The 20579-nt window shown below is 35.1% G+C and overlaps 1 protein-coding gene across 1 annotated transcript in view; it reads left to right on the top strand.

Annotated features, from left to right (window-relative positions):
• Window positions 1-20579, top strand: part of LOC114239303 (uncharacterized) — a 42902-nt gene that overhangs the window by 1699 nt on the left and 20624 nt on the right. The window lies entirely within an intron of this gene.

The following is a 20579-nucleotide window of genomic DNA, read 5'->3' as shown; positions in this document are numbered from 1 at the left end:
ACTTTAATCTAAGCACATTCGTAATTTTTTATTAACAGCCAGTGACAACTGCCAAACTGAATAATAGTATCTCGAGCTCACCGGTTTCAATCCGATAAACAGAGATGCATGCACATTTATTTATTTTTTCGTAGCTCAGAAAACATAGTGTGTTGCTGATAAGGCGATAACGAATGCAATGTCACTTTGATTTGACATTTTCTCGTGATATTACAAGATCCAAATTCGAATTAATTACCTGGTTGATCTAATTTGTTTTAAGCATTGATTACGTGTAACAATGTACAGTGCTCAATGAAGTCTTCACTGGCAGACGCATCGGCGCGTTTCTTAAATAGGCAGTTGCATAGTCTTGGCACTAACTCGTATATTCTATACATTCTCATTACAATCATAACGTAATACACACTATAGCCAGGTATTAATAATATTTACTTTCGAACAAAAACAAATCTTGCACGTTCTAATTTTCAATTACGATGATATAAAAAACTGCCCTAAGTAACTTGATGTTTCTCGATTTTTTCCATCAAGGTGTCGCGTACGTCATAAAGGGTCCAATTATAGACCTCCCATTATATAATTTGTAACACTGTAATTAAAAAATTGTAGTCTTTTCTTGAGTAATTTCGAATGAACTTTCGTTGAGTTTAAGGGATAATTAGAAGAAAAAAATCTAACTGATTATTATAATGTTTGTAGGCGTCGCAAAACCACAGACCCTAATGAGTAACTTGAACTTAAACAAAAAACAGTTTACTTTGTTATTATATTATGAATAATCCGCATGTACCATTTAACCTAGATTCGCATTGTTTTGATACAACGCCTCCGAGTGAGATATATTACGAGCCTCCCACACGTGTCCCATTTTATACATTTTGACATCTGCGGCTGAACTGGTAAACAGAAGATAATGACGTACACATTGGCAAAATTTTTTTTCAATTCAACCAAAAAGTTACGGTCTCATAGACTTTTTTTCAATTTGCAAAATCCTCGATAAACTTTTAAACTGAATAGGTAAATATGAAAATGGCCACGATTAAAGAATATTTGAAAAAAAAAAACTTGGGAAAATGTTTATAAAAATAATTTACCATGTAAAATAAAATCTCTCGAAAAGCTGTATTTAGAATTTACAAAAAAAAAAGAACAACGGACACATATTTTATATTTTACCTTTTAATAACTTAAATGGCAAACTCAGCGTGCATTCTGCGGTTATTTTTGGCGGAGTTAATAACACTGTATCGAAACTTCGAGGTGGTCAATTTAAAAATAAAATTTCCCAATGTGTGGAAAGCTATGATTTCATTCAAACTAAAAATCTCACCTTATATTTGCTACATAAATACATGGCCGAGTTAAAAACTTCAACGAAAAAAAATTGATCCCCTTGTATATACTTGCTCCCCGCCAGTAATATTTGACAACTACGATATTCAAATTATTTCAAATGCTCTCCAATACGCGTTACGTTTCGGCAGATGTAAATCTATGCACTTCCTAAGAACCGTTTAAGGGTCACGATTTTTATTGTCTGAAACTGACCAACCGTATTATGTGTGCAGGGGGTCTAAGAAAACCCGGTCACCCAATTCCTTATTTCCCTTCTAATTTCTATAACTGTGCGTAATTACACCTCTCCTAGTGTCGTTGAACTTTCCAATGTTTTGGATTATGGGAAAGTAAGTGGACTTCGGCAGCGGGGTTTCTCGTAATATGCACTTATAGATTCGACATTAGAAATTGTTGCATTTTTTGCTGCAGGTTTTTTGTATTGCAGTTGTTGCATTTGGTCAATTCGCTCTAACATTCAAAGAACCCTTTCTAACGATTCAATAGTTTCATGTTACATTGTATTGTTAGCTCATCTTGGCGATATTTTTTTGCTGATGGCTTGAACTTCATTTCTAACATTTACTGGTGGTAGGACCTCTAGTGAGTCCGCGCGGGTAGGTACCCGGCCTATTTCTGTCGTGAAGCAGTACGGCGTTTCGGTTTGAAGGGTGGGGCAGCCGCTCTGACTATACTTGAGACCTTAGGAACTAAATCACAAGGTGGGTGGCGCATTTACGTCGATGTCAATGGGCTCGAGTAACTAGTGAGCTAGTCCACCCATCTAAGCAATAAAAAAAAAGTTTGCTCTTTAACGAAAACGTAAATATCGATCGGTATTGTCACCCCTGCAACAGCAGAGAATAAGTCTGCATTGTGTTGTGATTGATAATGGGTGTGCAATAACGAACGGGCCGGCGGCGGCGACGGCGCGTGCGCAACAAACACCCTTTGTACTTCACCCTCGCGGACATTCACTCCAACGGCTGGCGTATTGATTTTTTAACTGTCATTTACTCTTCATCCGACGGCAACCAATACTTTTTTTTCCCTACCTATACTGATAGCCTTGAGAGGCTATTTCAGATTTCCCTAGAGTATAGTTGAGCTCTCGGGACGCAAACCGGGAGTGTTGCTAACACTGGCCCTAGCAAGAGCAGTGCTTTGCAGAATCTACCACTGCATCGGAAACGCGACCCACTGAGAAGATCCGGCGAGAAACTCAGTGGGCTCTGTCTATGGGTTAATTTACTCAATCAATACTAAAACCATCGAGATATTATGTATTTAATATAATCTCGATGACTAAAACTGTCCTAAAATTATAGTTATAATATTTAGACGGAACTTACACAATAGTCGAGTATAACATTAATGCTATTTAAAACTAGTTTTACGGTGTAATCTCGCGTTTACTCTTTTCATTTGTATTACTACCGACTTTTCAAATACTTTACAGTTTTCGTGATCACGGACGACCGTAAAAGCATTTTTAATTATATTTACGAATCGCGAAAACCTAAGACAATGCTAATATTCAACCTGTTAGGTTTTTAATGATTGAACTCTGTTGTAAATTTATACGTATTGTAACACATCTGTCAGAATGACAGCAACCCGGTCACTTAAAGCGGAATGTATTCGCTTGCGTCGCGTAGTGCGGAGGGTGCATATCGCACGCGGGGGTAGCGAGAGCAGATGCCGCCCTTTGCGACCGTTACGTTCCCCCTATCTGTTCGAAATTTCGAAATTCGAAACACGTGTGTTCACAACTTTTTGTTTCACCCGCATCGAGCGGTTTTCACAACTTCACCGGGAACACGAATTCATTGTTTTTATATGCAATTTTATCGGACTAATCACGTCGGTGTGCGTTTAGATCAACGAATACAGACATTGCTGTAACAGTATTATTAAAGGTAGTAGTAATTTTAATACGTTGACTGCCATATAGACCATCGGTGCCCTACGCGGCGCATTGGAGTAATTATATCGATTTCTTTTACTAAGCGTCTGGATTGCCTAACTTTACTTCCTTTTGTTTGTTAATGTATGTATTAGTCTTTTAGGTCGATTAGAAAAAGATTCATTATCAGTGATTTCGTCTTTCCTAGAGTCTACTAGATATTCCGGGGTCTTAATAAGATCAAATTTATAATCGATATTTGTATTTACTACAATAATTATTCTTGTAAACGTTCATAAACATACATCACTCGCACTTGTTAATGCAGAAAACGAATTGTTTCAACCACCGACACACGAGACAAAATGTACGTTGGGAGTTCTCACGAGGAACACGCTCGCTCCACACCTCACGTGTGTGCTGACCCTAAGGAAACGCACACTGTATGGTTCAATGCGTATAACGACTGCACTTTACTAAGATCAAAATGTCTGAAAGATAAAAAGGACGGTTCGCGTTAAATTCACCAAAGCATAACATGAACGTACAAATTATTCCTAAAAACACTATCTCTGGCGGTTAACAAAATATTAGCGACTTTATTCAAAAGAGAACCAGCTTAAACAACGCTTTATTGTCTCTGCTAATTCTTGAATTGAGATCAAGGACGAACAATAGTTGAGCAAATTGAATTAACGGAGAACAACGTCGACGGTGTGGCGGTGACGCGAGTCCGCTTGTCATTTCCTTTTATTAGCTTAGGCATAATAAGTTGGGCGTAATAGATTTGTTAAACTGGGTCACTTGACCTTACTTGTCCGCTTCAAAGATCCTGTAAAATAACGGTGTTTTAATCACCACACACGCTGAGGCTAAGCAGGAATGGCGCAAGAGAAAGTTATTAGAGGATAAGGAGAAGGAATCACCAGTAAATCTTATAATAGTAGTTGACGAAATTCATTTCAGAATCTGGTCGTACGTGACAAAAATAATATTGACAAACGTTCTGGATGCTGGAAGTCAGCTCCAGTATGGAGTGGTGCAATGGTAAAACGGACCGGATTATTTCAATCAATTCTTCAGAACAGTCCCAAGTGGGGTATACGGTAAAAAACTCGTGGAGCATCAATCAATCCGTAGACCGAGAAGTCCCGATCAGTAGGAAAATAGGATTGTCGGTAATTAAAATGGATTTTACAAGAGAGTCACAAGGGCAGCTAAATGAAAAAGTCTAAAAGCCGATCCTGCAAGGTTCATTTGAATAAAACACCTTAATTATGTCTACTAGAGACAGTGTATTTTACAAGGAAACAGTGGTAATATTATATCTATTCTGATAGAACTAGTTGCGTTTTGGCGTGTTCTTATGTTTTTTTATGTTTCGATGATTTTAATGCCGCATTCAGTATCATATCATGCTAAACAACTACTTTTACAGTTACATCAAGATGTAAAAATTTGTGACATTACGAATTTTAATTCGATCAAAATATAATAATAATAATAATATTTATTCAAGCCTCTTAAAATACAAACACGTACAAGAATTCTTAACACTAGTATAATAATATACATGGCTTTTTTATGAGGTATACAATAACAATATTCCCTGACTTTTATGCTAGGAAAACCTGTGTTACAAAAGTCAGTGGTTCAGTGCTAGGTCACCAGGTAAAGAAAGTTAACCAGGAAGAGCGATCTGTAAGAATATAGTACGTGTGTGTGCGTGTGTGTGTGTGTGTGTGTGCGTGTGCGTGTGTGTGCGTGTGTCATACAATAAATAAAATAATAAAATATTAAGTTAAAATTAGCGACAATAAATGAACAGTATATCATACTATACATATATGCATCATTATACATTTTTGAGCGGGGACATTTTTTTCGGCCACGCTTTTAAGAATGTTCCGATTTTATGCATCGTGACCCACTTGAGAGAAATCCAACCTTTATCTTAAAAATACGATAAACGAAATGTTACGAAAAGTTCTGTTAACTTTTTTACGCTTAGACGAATACTTCGGGTCGGCTACGCGAAAAATGTACAGTTACGACCAGCGCTGACTTTCTAATTGGCGGTTCTCGTGGTAAGCGGCTCGCTTAACGATCGCGATCCGATTTTTTACGTGTAGGCGAAAACTAATTTTGATTGCTTTAATTAAAAGTTGATTGTCCGTTGGTCGTGTGGTTACTGACCCAATGTATCTCAGAATGGTCCAAGACCAAGTTTTTTTAATTTTTTTTACTGGTGGTAGGACCTCTTGTGAGTCCCCACGAGGAGGTACCACCACCCTGCCTATTTCTGCCGTTAAGCAGTAATGCGTTTCGGTCTGAAGGGTGGAGCAGCCGTTGTAACTATACTTGAGACCTTAGAACTTATATCTCAAGGTGAGTGGCGCATTTACATTGTAGATGTCTATGGGCTCCACTAACCACTTAACACCAGGTGGGCTAAGAGCTCGTCCATCCACCTAACCAATAAAAAAAACGCTTAAATGGCATTATTGCTTCACTGCAGAAATAGGTAGGGTGGTTGTACATACCCGGGCGGACTCACAAGAGACCCTACTACCAGTAAACCACCGGTCCCGGTCGGAGTCAATACTTATTATCTCGTATGTGCTACAGCATTTCATGAAACAATATAAAATATGTACACTTTTAGATCTGAAATACCTAGGAAATTTTCTCTCAGCGTCTGACTCGACTAATTAGGAATTGCATGTATTGATTGCATGAGTGTCCTTAAAGTGCATTCTCTTTTGGTTATTATTTTATTGAACTACTTGAACATTTTTGTTTTAATTCCTATAATAATTCAGACCCTGTTTTTTGGAATGGACAAAGATACGGCATTGCATAATTATAACAAACAAAAGTTCTATTGGACTATAAAATAGTGCCTGATGTATAATAATATAATATGAAATAATAAAAATATTATTTTTTCATTATTACTCATACTAATTTTATTCAAATGTTGATGAAACATTAAATTTCAATATTCCTAAAAAAATACTATACCAATTTTATCTATTTCCTACATTTTAGTATATTTACAGACCTAAAATATTTTTCATATTTTTTTGTCATAAGTACACTTTGAAAATTACAAAAACTGACAGAAATCCTTGTGTATTGAAAAAACAACACTTCTTGATACCGAAAGGGAAGATCCACCCCCGAAAATTATTCACACGGAGGCCATTACCGCCCTTACGACGATTACTCGATTATTCCTTAACCATGAAAACAGCTGACAAATCTTTTACGGTTGAAAACCCCTAAGGATTCCATGGGAACAATTCCGTTCCTTGGTCTAATATATAATTACCACTTTTGATTTCGTTCTTTACTATGTTTTCCCTCGCAGAAAAACTTTTCAAATATAATAATTGACGACCGTCTGGTGTAGTGGTAAGTGACATGGTCACTACACAAGGGGGTCGCGGGTTCGAATCCCGCCAAGGAAAGATATTTGTATGATAAATATAAATGTATTTTCCAGGGTTATGGATGTATATTAAATATATGTATGTGTATAATAAAAATCTTAGATTTATTTCCGTTATCTGGTACCTGTAACACAAGTTCTTTACGAAGTTATCATGGGACCAGTTAATGTGGCGTGAAAAGAAAATAATTTACTGTAAAAGCAAATTGTTTGTTATAGAGTTGTCAAAAATTTTAATTAAACGTTAGTGTAGATTATAAAGTACTTTAATACCATACCAAATAGTATTAGATTAACCCAAATTTTGTGTGACATGTAAAAATAAACGATAAAGCCACTAATTTAGTAACTAAATTCGGTATAACATCTAATATCTATGTGCCAATTAAGTCTCACTTATCGTATAGTTCGTTGACCTTTAGTACATAATTCGTCAGTTTAACTTAATGTTAAAACAATAAAGAATTGTTTCGTAAAATTATATACTTAAAATAAATTCAAAGCTATTTTGGAGATTGGATCGTAACCGAAAGAACACTTAAAACCCATTTTAGAGTCGCCGTCTTTTTTGGTACAGGAAAAAATATTTTTGAAGTAACTCTAAACCTTTAGTAAACAGCGACGTTCTGTTTTTAAGCACTTACCGAGTACAACTTAACTCGCCACTTACAATGACTTGATTGTTCAGTCATAGACCATAAACCTTTATCACTTTCCCATGCTGTTTCAGCGCCTGTGCTCTATACAGGGGGTTCGGAAATCGATACTTTCAATATACAGGGTAGATAATTGATAATATCAGAAGCACCTTGTTAAACGGTTTCCCATCGCTCGACCACGTGGGAATGGATAAGTTAATAACATTGTTATCGATATTGTTTTGTGTTCGTGACTCCATCGGATAAATGTAATTTATGCATGTTTTAATTGATGATAAGGCACTTTGTTATACTTGCCTAATACAATAATTAGTCATGTTTTGACATCAGCTATTAGTCTTTTAGAGATATGTCGTGATTTATATGAGCATGTTCTGCTAGGCTCTTAATTGTATTGGTAATTGCTTAACGTATATTTTTATGTACCGTAAAAGGAATAGATGCCACCCTGGCTAATTTTAATATATAATTAGGTGGTTTGCCAAACTTCTTTAATGGCACAAGAAAGGAGACATTTTTTAATGAACCGAGGTTCACATCAACCAAATCGAGAATACAGCAAACATCTAATTCTACATAGATCACGTAGTAAATAATTATAGTATCAATAGCATCTGTCGCCACAATCATTGGTACGGTCGATAGACCAGCTCTGCTCTCCCCACATCTATCCACAATACGTATGACGGTTCCGTTAAAACATAACTAGGGGGATTGTTTCCCCGCACAAGTTTCAATTTTGCACCGGATCAATAAATAATTATCAAGTTTGGACTTCGTGTGAATAATAGTTTGAACGTTCCCCGTTTTGATGTAAAGCAATAACGCTTTTGAAAACGGTGGCTTCATATTTAGACGCGATTTCACTATTAGAACAAAACGACTCAATCATATTTCATTATTTTCAATTCGGTGCCGCACTTCGTTATTGTTTTAAATGGAACGCGTCAATTTTAATTCGGGAACGTGTCGGAGATTTTTTTTATTATTATTTTGTTCTGACATCTGTCCGTGTATAATGCAGTACGGAAGAAAGAAAGCGCAGTGTGGCTTGGCGTTTAAAAGAAAAAGTTTTCAATGTGGAAAAATTCATTGTTTCTAATGATTCGAATCGAAATTGTAAAGAATACACATACAAACCGTATTGTTTCGCTCAACACGCGAGCGGAAAATAAACAGCTGGACCAACAAATATTTTATACCCTAGAAAATTATCTTAGAAAATAGGTAGCGGCTTAGCTCTGCTCCTGGCATTGCTGAAGTCCATTGGCGACGGTAACCACTCACCATCAGGTGGGCCGTATGCTCGTCTGCCTACAAGGGCAATAAAAAAAATTGCTTCGTCAATAATATAGTCTTAGTTCATTCGAGGCAACGAAATCCTGGTATTTAAGTAAATAATTATAGGAGCCATTGGATATCACAAAATTAATAACGCCCGTCATCTTAAGCTATATTGTGGTGTCGAAATAATTATTACTCTGATATAACTCGTGCTCTATCTTACAAACCAGAATCGGTTTCTTATAGAGCCGGCTCACAACTCGTAAACGCACAACCAAACTGGGCTTACAAGTTAAATCAAACCGAAAACTTTGCTTCTTCAAACAAAATTTTACGATATCGATAAATTGGAACCTGTCCCATTAAATAACAGAGCCAGAGCGTAATCAAATAAATAATACTGTATTAAATATTAGGGCTTATCCGTCAACGCTTCACTTGTCACGTAGTTATTTCGTGAAAACGAAGGCGTAAATTATGAATATTTGCACTCATTTTTCACTCAACGGACGTGACACGGCTCATAAAGGTTACGGACACTTGTCCTCACACGTGGGAAAGTCTCCTTCGTAATTATAGGGTCACAACCGACAAGGACATACACTTATTACCCAAATTCGTCTAACAGAAAATTACATATGATTTGAGTAAAAAAAATAATACTCGGTAGTCCTATCTATAATAGTAGTAGCAATAACAGCACATATTGTTTTATTAGCAAAAAAATCAGTTCATTACGATAATACACGTATCGAACGAGGAAGCCGAGTAATTATTGCGTGAGCAAATAATATACACATCGACAAGAACGACAACCTTGAGCCGATACGATACTGGTGATGTGTCATTTCGGCCTTATAATAACTACGTTTATATGAATTAGAGGTACCGCAGTACTCGAAATTCGACTATAATTAATTGGAATTGTAAGTTTGTACACTATTATGTTTGTATTTTATACTTCTATAATCACAAATTTCGCCAAGACTACACTATAAAAAATATGAACAAAGGCAAACAATATTTAATCTATTCTCAATTTGACAACAGACGGCAAGAACAAAAGTTTGACGCATGCGTGTGTGCGTCAAATACATGGTATGTAGTGTGTGTAATGTTTTCTTTATTGATTTAATGTATCTTTTATGCATTATTTTAAAAAAACATTAGCATTGTGCACTTCTTCTCTATATTATCTATATGTGTGAAAAATTTCATACTCCTCCGTCCGCGCAATTTTCGTAAAAAGGGATAAAGTTTTTGCTTCACGTATTAATATATAAATTCAGTTATACAGTTGAATTGCGTTATCATTTCAATCTGAAGAGTCGTTAAGGGCGTGGAGTATACAGCTTTGGTTTCTGTCGCAGTTTGAAAATAAATTAAGGGTCACTTCCTTCCTAGACACTTTCCGCGCTTTGAGCAATTATTTTTGAGGAGTGAGTTGTTGGATTTACTCATAGTTTTATTTTGCTCTACAGCGAACTCTACTATGAAACTGGTACATATGTTTAGCCAAAATGTTTTAACTACATATTATATTTTGCAAAGACACCCTTCGTTGTCTGGAGAAATTACTAGTTTATATTCTTATATTTTCTATCCAAGAAACGAACGATATATGTTTAATTATTTTACAAATACAAATTTGAACTCGATAAAACCGCAGGCACGCCTTTTTTTACAATAAATCAAAACTACATCAACATTCTTCACTAGCAACACCCTTATGAATGAGGGAACCTCATGTAAGGTACTTCAAGAGCTGTCGGGATTGGACATCTTGATTCGTTTTACATTCAAATTTAGATTCATTCTTCGGATTCTATTGATCACGGATACAATAGAAGTTGACCGGAGAATCTTATATTTTAATGTTATATTATAAATCCTAAACTTACACGCCTTACACTTACTTACCTTTACTTAACGCGTACACTTCTGCTTCTTACTTCTGTGTACACTATGCTTAGTAGAAAGTGTTCATGAATAATCAACATGAGCGTGGGAGGTTAACGAAGCAACAAGTACTTTATTTTGTTTTAGTTTGACATCGCAATCATTCAACGCATGATTTACTTATATGAGAAAAGTGAAACATTATAAAAAGGTAATTAAAGGGATTGTTTGCTTATGTACGCTCTATAATGTTGTACACAGTCCGAGGGGGTCAGAAGGGCCCTTTTGTTGACACCAAATGCATAGAACACGTGTGAACTTTAACTCTGGGACCATTTGACGTGGGCCCTTTCTTCGGGCCAATTCAACTGTCACAAATATCCCATAAGACGACATCCATCAAGAGCATTCGTACTCGAAATGATTGATATCATTCGATGAATGAGAAATTATGTTAATACAGGAATTCAAATGTTAATCCGTCATGATCATTGGGTTGAGAGATACAACTGTATAAATAGTTGTTCATTACAAGTCTCACACCTTTCCTTGATTGAATTCCGTGAGAGTTTGAAATGTAGGAAACTGGAACGTGCTCTCAAATAAAACTATTTTATGTGATAGTAACGTAAATATTACGTATATAACCACTAGTGTAGAATACGTGAGCAATGAATGCAAAATCATTAATAATGTTTTCCGTGATGACAGCAATTTCAAGGAAATAAATACAAATATTGTTCATTACTGTCATTGTTTGCAATAATATAGTAAGAAGTGATTCTTAGAATCTTATTATAGCTTTGATTCGAATTCTATATGATCTATAGTCTATAAAATTCTCAATATATTAACTCTGGCTATAATTTCCTTCAATATGGATTTCAAAGAAACATTTTTATTACTTACCGATGGGCTACTCTAAAAAATAAATTACTGGACCCTCAAGAGAAATTGTAAAGAAGCCGCGACAATAAAAATAATGCATTGTTAAATAAAATAATCATATTTCACGTTATTATTGTCGATAGAATTAGTGATATAAAGTTACAATTTAAATTTCAGATATGTTTTGTGTATGAAGCTAATTGTGTGTGAACGGGCGTTGCATTGAAAATTGAATACGAAGATGAATAATTATTAAAATTAGGTGTTAAGATGAATTCGTTTGATTGACGCTGATGCAAATGCATTTGACCGTTGGATGCGCGCGACGGTTTGAAGTGGTTCTCCATATCATGTTTCACTTCAAAGAATATTTTCTAAACCAAATTCGGCTGTCCGTCATTAACAAAAAATAATAAAACTATTTTCTTAAAGACATCACTGGTGGTAGGACCTCTTATGAGTCCACACGGGTAGGTACCACCACCCTGCCTATTTCTGCCGTGAAGCAGTAACGCGTTTCGGCTTGAAGGGTGGGGCAGCCGTTGTAATTATACTGAGACCTTAGAACTTATATCTCAAGGTGGGTGGCGCATTTACATTGTAGATGTCTATGGGCTCCAGTAACCACTTAACACCAGGTGGGCTGTGAGCTCGTCCACCCATCTAAGCACTAAAAAAAGTCATAAAAAGTCAAGTGTGCATAGTCTTTATAAGACTGCGTGCATTGTAAGGTGCGTCCGGACGCTAAACTATGTGGACTAGATAACTCGTGGCAGGCGCTTCAATGCCGTTAACTCCACGAGGCCATAAAGGGAATATACGGCCCCGTAACTGTAAAGCGGCTTGTTGAACCTTGAAAAATTGATTTGTCGAGGGCACTAGCCGCTTGCGCAATACGACAAATTGTTGACCAATTGTAATTTGTTAACAACGGTCATATCACGTACCCATTTGTAGCTATATAACACGTTCGAAGTGCTCTCTAAACATTTTCACTAATCGTACCACCGGAAATATAACTTTGAGGAGGCTTGTTTACTAACAACAGCAAAAAGCGTTATATTAGCAAAAGACCATTTTCGCATCATGGTGTCCGCAAACGGCGCCTGCGCACTGAGTTCGTCGAACCGACGCCGCCGTAGTGTTATTGAACGTACCATAACAACACGCACACACGACACGTATCAATGTGTGCGTGTAGTTAAGTATTCTCCACTCCACTTAGGCCAATGTCTTAACTTTCGTATAATAAGGACAGAGCAGCCCTGATTAAGAGAAAGTGAGCTACTCTGAACCGCGCTCAATACCCGAACTGCCCAAGCGAAACAAGATGCATAAGTTATATACACTTTCAAATATACCTCGGCAAACAAAAACAGAAAGCATTATATTAAAGAAGACACTTTAACCTTATTTCAATCGCTTTGTACTCATTGTGCTGACAGACATGACTTTCCTTTTTTTTTACTTTTGTCGTGTCCTACATTTAAGTAATTTAACTGATTGCCCAGCCATTATGGCGTTTGGTATCGCATGCGCGATAATTGGGCATAAAAAGCATTCCATTGATACTAAACGTTAGTGAGTGTAATGTCAAAACATTATAGTGTGACGTAGCGCCTTAAAATAACGGTACTTCGTGACAACCTTTCGACGACTCATTCGATATTCAAATGGCAGCGCGTATGTACGCATTATGTCAACAAACAAAGCTCGTGATTGGACATTTTATTGTGTTCTACATTATTGACAGGAAATTGCATTTCGGCGTACGTTACGTAACGTTGCATAATAAACAAATCGAACAATGAACGCACAAGTAAAGCTATCATGAATAAAAAAAACATCTCATAAATAAGACTTAAAAAAGTCGAAATCCGCGCACTGTTTTAAATGTGTCCGCGAAAGCTTTCGAAATGCGTGCGAGCACAATTCGCGGACCGGAAACGTTGGACAATTCGGAGCGTACCGTAACCACCCCAAAACGTAGGCGAGAGGTGAACGAACTCACAACGTAGTTTCTCTCGCAAAAATATTTATTTACGGTTCCGTAATTTGGCTAAATAAATTTAGACGTTTAATGAGTGGTTAAGTATATGCAAATAATCTATTTTGCATAAAAATCTTACTAAAACTTATTTTGTTTGTTGCATACAAAGAAAAAGCTAAATTTAACGTCGTGATATATTAATTTAACTAAACATATTTAATAAATAAATTTAAAACTATGTGTTATTAAGTAATATCGATACTATGCCACTGCACCACTTGTAATTCATTTGTAATGTAATAAACTCGAGCACTAATTAAATTTTCTGCGCGTACGGATATCAATTAATAATTTATGTTAATTTAATAAAATTATTAACTTTGTATTGGCTTTTGTTAAATTGCGGTTGTGTTGACAAAACAATCGATAATAACGAACTTAAAAAAAAAAAAACAATAAAACATTGACGCTTCCAAAATATCGCGAAAAAACGTACACAATAGAACAGTTTACAAACAAACAGAGTTCGTCGCACCCTAACTTCGAACAACAGAAAAGGACAGACGAATACGGCACGCGAACGAAGCGATGCCAAAGGTTATTCAACTTTTTTGAGAAAATTGTTTCGATGCAATTTTCTTCAAAAAAAAAAAAAAAAGTAGTTGAACAACCTCAATTTTCTGGAGCACAGAGATGTCATTTTAAATGAATACGCGATTCAAATCAGTGCGTGCAATAAGCGAGTCGACGAAATTGCGTTCATATGCATGCATAACAAGCACAGCTTTAATGACAAAGATCTTCACATTCGACAGAGACTACACAAAACAATATGGTATTCTTATATTATAAACTAAGAGCGGCCCGCTCCGGCTCCGCTCGGGACTAACAAAAATTTCAACGATATTTGACGTTGTTTTATTTTTTTTTAAATAAAAGAACACTTATTGCGGCATAAATATAATAGTTAGACATATGCTGTCGCGACACTTTTTGTAAATAATAATGTGTTCTACAAAGTCGTAGTAGATTATTTTATTCTATCATCAATAGTTTTCGCAGGGCACGCGATCTAAAGAATATTTTAGGTAATTTTTTTTACACTTCAGTTACATTATTGGAGTTTTAGCAAGGATCATTAATTTTCTTCAAAAAAGATTATAGCCTATGTCACTCGGGAATAGTGTAGCTTCCAAACAGTGACAGAATTTTTCAAATCGGTTCAGTAGTTTCGGAGCCTATTCAATACAAACAAACAAACAAATCTTTCCTCTTTATAATATTAGTATAGATAAAATGATCATCTTAAAAAAAGTTAGATGAAATATAATACAATTCACAAAATTAAAAAAAAACCTATTCTGACATTAACATGTAAACAGTATTTGCACGGCAGCAGAAATACTGTTATACTCTATAAAACGTTTAACAGTTATCTTATTGTTTCAACTAAGTGTCTAATGTTTCTTTTCTTTATGCTCTGGGTATTTTTGAGACCAATCTCAAATTAAAATCTAAATTAAAATGTATTTGGAATCCAACTTAAGCAAAATCCGATTTAAAACTTCTGGGACTTTCTTAAAAGACAACATTATTTTTATATATCCGTAAATGTCAGTATAACCCATAAAATATAATACCAGCTAAAACTAGTCATTAACCGAACACTTGATAAATGACAACAACCAGTTTGAGCAATCCAAGAATACGTTCTGTGTAATCTTTATTATCCCATTGCAGCTTAACTCAGTTTTTGAGGCTATCAATACGAGGGGACATCTGTAAAAATACGTCTAAATTACAGATAACATTCCAAAAATATGATTTCGATTATAGATAATTGAAATAACCATTGATACAAGACACATTTTGAGTTGAAACATTTATTGCTAGTAAACAAATTAAATTACTTACAATATAAAAAAAATACTGTTTAATTACTCTCCTTCGATCTATATAACCAACGTAACAGAATTTCAGCCCGCACAACGAAAACAATATTTTAATTGCGTTTTTACAAATTCAGTATCAAACATTGCTACATGGCTTAATGTACTAACTACAATGGGGAAGACAGCCCACACAATAAAATAAGACAGCCCACGCTAACCGCAAGACATAGAAACCGCAGCAACCTTGTCGTTTGTACCCGTAACTGGTAATCATTCTAATATCCCTCAAATTTGGCCTTCTCAACTTCCACAACATTTTAAAAGATGTACCTGTTTGCTATTAAAACGAAAAAAATAGTTTTTTCCTTATTTCATATCCATTCTCGTCAAGCTAATTACGTTTATTATAACAATACCTATGTTTTTTTTTGTTACAGGTAAGACCTCATTTATGTGTTGCGTTTATTGAAAATACCTAACGCTTCGGTAAGTATGTGCCACGCTTACGGTTTCCCGCTACAGTAGATTACAGTTTTATAGAGATGTAGTTATAATGATTTCTTTTTCTAAATTGAAACCTGTTTCAAAAACTAACAAAAGCATCCGAAGATAATAAGCAAGTAAACGTACACCAAATTTTATTTCCTAACATTCTCGTAATCACAATTTGTCGTAACCGTAAATCTCGAGAGTAATTCGATCAATTTAAATAAATACTGAGCAATAAAATAAACGTAAACGTCAAAGTTTCTATCACTGTAATTTATACCAATGCCTTTTTTTTTTCCAAATTATATATAACAATTTGATCAATTCTCATCTCCGTAGAAGTTTCGAACGAACACTTCAGTGTAATCATCATTACGTGGTATTTTAAAATGCGAGCCCACTTTGTGAAGAATAGCTGTAAAATACACTCAATAGTAGGTATTAATTTACGGAAATTGACTTGTAAACATTAAATAAAAGCGTTCATTTAATAGTAGGTACTATTTTGGTCTAATTTCAGAACTTATGTTGCGAAAATTAAACAAGTGTGATTAAAAAAAAAGTAAACTTATGATCTACTCACTAACTATTCAATGGATAGAACATAATGTGGTTCACAAATTATCTTCAAACACTATTTAAAATCCTTCCAACGTTCCCGCCATTTTGGGATCACCTAACAAGCAAACGTCAAAGACAACGTATGCTCTGCTACTATTTGGTAACTGGTATATTCGATCATCGCTACTTAGTATTATTTTCCAGTTAACACCCTTCTACTTAATATGCGAGATTTATCCACATTATGCTGCCTTTTGGTTCACTTGAGTTAATCTTTTGTTCCTTTCGGTTGTTTAAACACCGGAGTGTGTGAAAAGGAAACGTCGTGATAGATTGATTTAGAATTCATTTTTTATGGGTCAAGTGTTCGTGCCTTACGCGGGCCTTTATTATGTACAGGACTCATTAGGATACGTGACCAAATTCCACGTATTGCTCTCTGGAGTGTGGGAACCGAAATAAAGTGTTAATAAAACCTATTGCCTGCTTAGAACTCAACACGCAAATAGATCGAAATCTCATATACGCATAATAATATGATCATAAATAATATTTTTGTTTGTTTCGATTTGCGTGTGTACATTTTCAGTGATGTTATAAGTTTGTCCTTTATTTTAGGCGTGGTTCAGATTCAGTGGTACTTAATACATTTAATTTCAAACTTAATTGTTTTCTGTAATAGATAATATTTTTAATGAAAAAAAAAAAAAAAAAACAGCCACATGTGTATTGAAGTGAAATTAAAATTCAAAGTAAATACATAATATAATATTATTTATCTCGCCGCGTATAATATAATAATATAATTTGAGAGTGCCGGAAAATTAAAGAACGTATTGTCTAAATCAATATTCTTTGAGTTCTTGTAAGCTCTTTTATTCTTCTAACTAGCTTTTGCCCGCGACTCCGTCCGCGTGGAATAGTTATAGTATAACACTAAATTTTACCTCCCACTTCACTTACGTAGAAAGTGAAAATATCTTTGAATTATAGAATGTTAATGTATTTAAACCCGTCTTTTGAAATATTATTTATTGCTGCTCCACTTGTATTGGTCTTACCGTGATGTTATATAGCCTATATATAGCCTTCCTCAATAAATGGCCTATCTAACACTGAAAGAATTTTTCAAATCGGACCAGTAAGTTCCTGCGATTAGCGCGTTCAAACAATCAAACTCTTCTGCTTTATAATATTAGTATAGATATATGTTTTTCAAAATTTCTCACCGATAGCCGAAAATAAGATAGGGATTATTACTACTTTAAAAGTACACACTTAGCCAGCCCTTAAATTAATAAAAAAAAAGTGTTTACTTACGTATGCACGTAAGAAGTTATAATTCAATTATTTACCAAATCAACATTCAGAAACGGTATATATTTTTGTACAGAGTGGCTCTTAGCTTTACTCATAAATACCTGTACTAGCCCAAACCTGATACATAATCTTTAGAAAGAAAAAATGATGTGTTACATCGGCTCAGAACATTTTAAGACCCACTTACTCATTTTAAGTGGACTTGAACTTTTCCTCCATGCTTTCGATTAGATACATAAAGCACCAGCTCTAATAATAATTATTGCTATGAGAAGTCGTTAGTTTAGTGGTCAAAACTCGATCGTAGTGAATACCTTAATATTTATTTAATGTATTACATTATTTCTTTGGTCATTGAAAGTTTTTACTTACATTATGTATATTATGTGAGGAAAAAACCGTATTATTTTGTTTAATAGTTACTAAACAATTGGATCAAAATTTTAATTTTAAGTCTATTTCTATGTATACACAGTTTCGTATTTTAAAATAATAATTGTTTATCCGAGTTATTACATCTACCTGCCAATTATTAACTACATAATTATAGTCTAGAATAAAATATCCCTGTTAAACGGACATGAAATAATAAAAAAGGGTTTCATCTGTTTCTATTCAGCTACGGAACCCTAAAACATATAATCATATCTTAACCTACTCAGGCGGAAAGACCTTTATCAGCTATATTTACGTCCATAACACTGAGATAAAGAGTTCAAGGGGTATCGTATTATCCAATAATTCCCACACAAGTGGGTTACTATTACTATCAAGGACCTTCCTGATTATTTTATGTCCTACTAACCGCGTTCCGAAGGCAGCTCCTCTGTACTGTTCTTATGGAACACTAACATTTGCAGAATAGCCGTATTTTCACAAAAAAATAATGTTTGAATCATTTATAATCACATCCTACTTAAAATATCTATTATTATGTCCGGATTAACTTTGAAGTCGGAATTGTTTAAGCCATTTAATTCTCTAATCTTAACACGTAACGCGAACCAAGGTCTAATGTGTAAAAAGCTAATAATGGTCACATCAAATTAAGAAATTACCAAAAATGTTAAACCTTTATCATAAGATGTAACCTGTCCCATTTCGGTTATATGTTTGAGTGTTACCAGAAACTTAAAACAATAAAACCTGAACCTTCCTCAATATGTTTGTCTGTTGGATCGGTTGTAACAAAGATTCATTGTAACACCCAATTAGTGAAGTGAAAGCATTGGACATAACGTGAACGAATCGCCTTAAACAGTGCCCGGGAATATTTTATGAATTCCTGGATAATTGGCCGCATTGGTTACACTGAGTTTTTGTTGTATACGCGTTTCACATAACCGAAACCTTGGATTACGTGGAGATAATTTTTAAAACGTGTGTGTAAGCTTAATAATCAAATATCGTCGGCGACTGTCAAGAAATTCCTGGAAAATACCACAAAGACTGTTTGACTTGACAATTCCTTTCGGTTTTATTGCGGTTAATTATTGTAACAATATTGAAGGAGGTTGGTTCATCGTTTACATTGTCTCTGTTCTACGAATTGAAATCATGACCATCTTCATGGAGGTGTCTTAATAGACAAGCGACTATACTAATCCGACTTCTCCGAACTCATTACAAGGATTCAATATAATTTCAGTGCTTTATAAACACCAGATTCGGATGTATATGTTGGTCACTTAAGACAGTCTGAGATCGTTCACAATCAGATCCACAACCAGTTGTTAATTTTGCATGTAGATGATGCAATTCAATTCGCATATGCTCTGTGTAATTGCTTAATTTAGGTTAACGAGACTGAGCCGGTATATATTCACAAGGCAGTCTACTCATTGCCTTTAGTGTGTCCCGTGACCTAGTTGAGAACTAAACCTATTTACGTAAAGTTAATTAAAAATCAAGGTAATAAGTTTAATGGAACATCATGCAAGTTTTCTTGGTGCGTGCTCAAGTTGCACTGTACTCCAAATTCAATGTTAAAAAGGCCAACGAGCAAGAAAGGGCTCTAAGATACAACCGTCCCTTTCGTTTACTATTGAGGGCGCTCGTAAAAGTTTTTGGAACCAACAAAAAATTGTTTTGGTTTTTTCCATCCGAGAGCGTTGCCCCGTACAAAAAAAAAACATATCTCAAGCTCTTCTTATTGGAGATTTAGTACTACGTCATAAATAAACTACTACACGCTTCGGCTTTTTTTTCTTTTTTCTTTTTATAAGGATTTTAAATTTTTACCATTTCAACGGTCAACTGGTAACGCTAGAGCGCTCCGGTGGTTCAGGACAAAACGCTATTACTACAATGTAGTCATTGAATTGCGCAGTATTTTTTTTTTTTATTTCCTTATCTAAGCGAACTGGGTCGAGCCTAATCTACAAAGTTTCGCAATCTTCCACTATTTTGCAGTACACTTTTATATGAATTACATACAAACACGAAAACAGTGGCAAACGTTAACGATATTAAATTTTAATTGGCCACAAATTGTATTGCATCTATCTGTGGAAGCTGTATGGCCGCTAGATGCAATCTCGTCGGAGATGCGCGGTCAATGACCGTGTGAGCGAGACAGCGTTATGTGCGCAAGCTAAACAGAAAAGATGCGCGTACGCACAGAAAAGGAATGAAAATTACTGTACTACTGTTTGGTTATTCATTTTTTAACTATAGCATGTCCTGGTATCGTAGGTGTGTGTATGCCTGCGTGATTCTAATCCTGATTTGTAATGTGTTGTTATTGTTTAGTTTAGGCCTATGTTACACGCCTCGATAGAGCGTTCCCAGAATATCAAAGAGCAAAGAGTTTTTATTATTTTTCCCTTTGACACAACTCTCCTCCAACGCTTTTGTGAACTTATTATGTGTCTACAAATGTATATGAGTGTTAACA

Source organism: Bombyx mandarina, chromosome A1 (genome assembly GCF_030267445.1).
Source record: "Bombyx mandarina strain Sakado chromosome A1, ASM3026744v2".
In the NCBI taxonomy this organism is placed as follows: domain Eukaryota; kingdom Metazoa; phylum Arthropoda; class Insecta; order Lepidoptera; family Bombycidae; genus Bombyx; species Bombyx mandarina.
The sequence above is the reverse complement of the archived record's forward strand: the minus strand, read 5'-3'. Positions and strand labels throughout refer to the sequence as shown.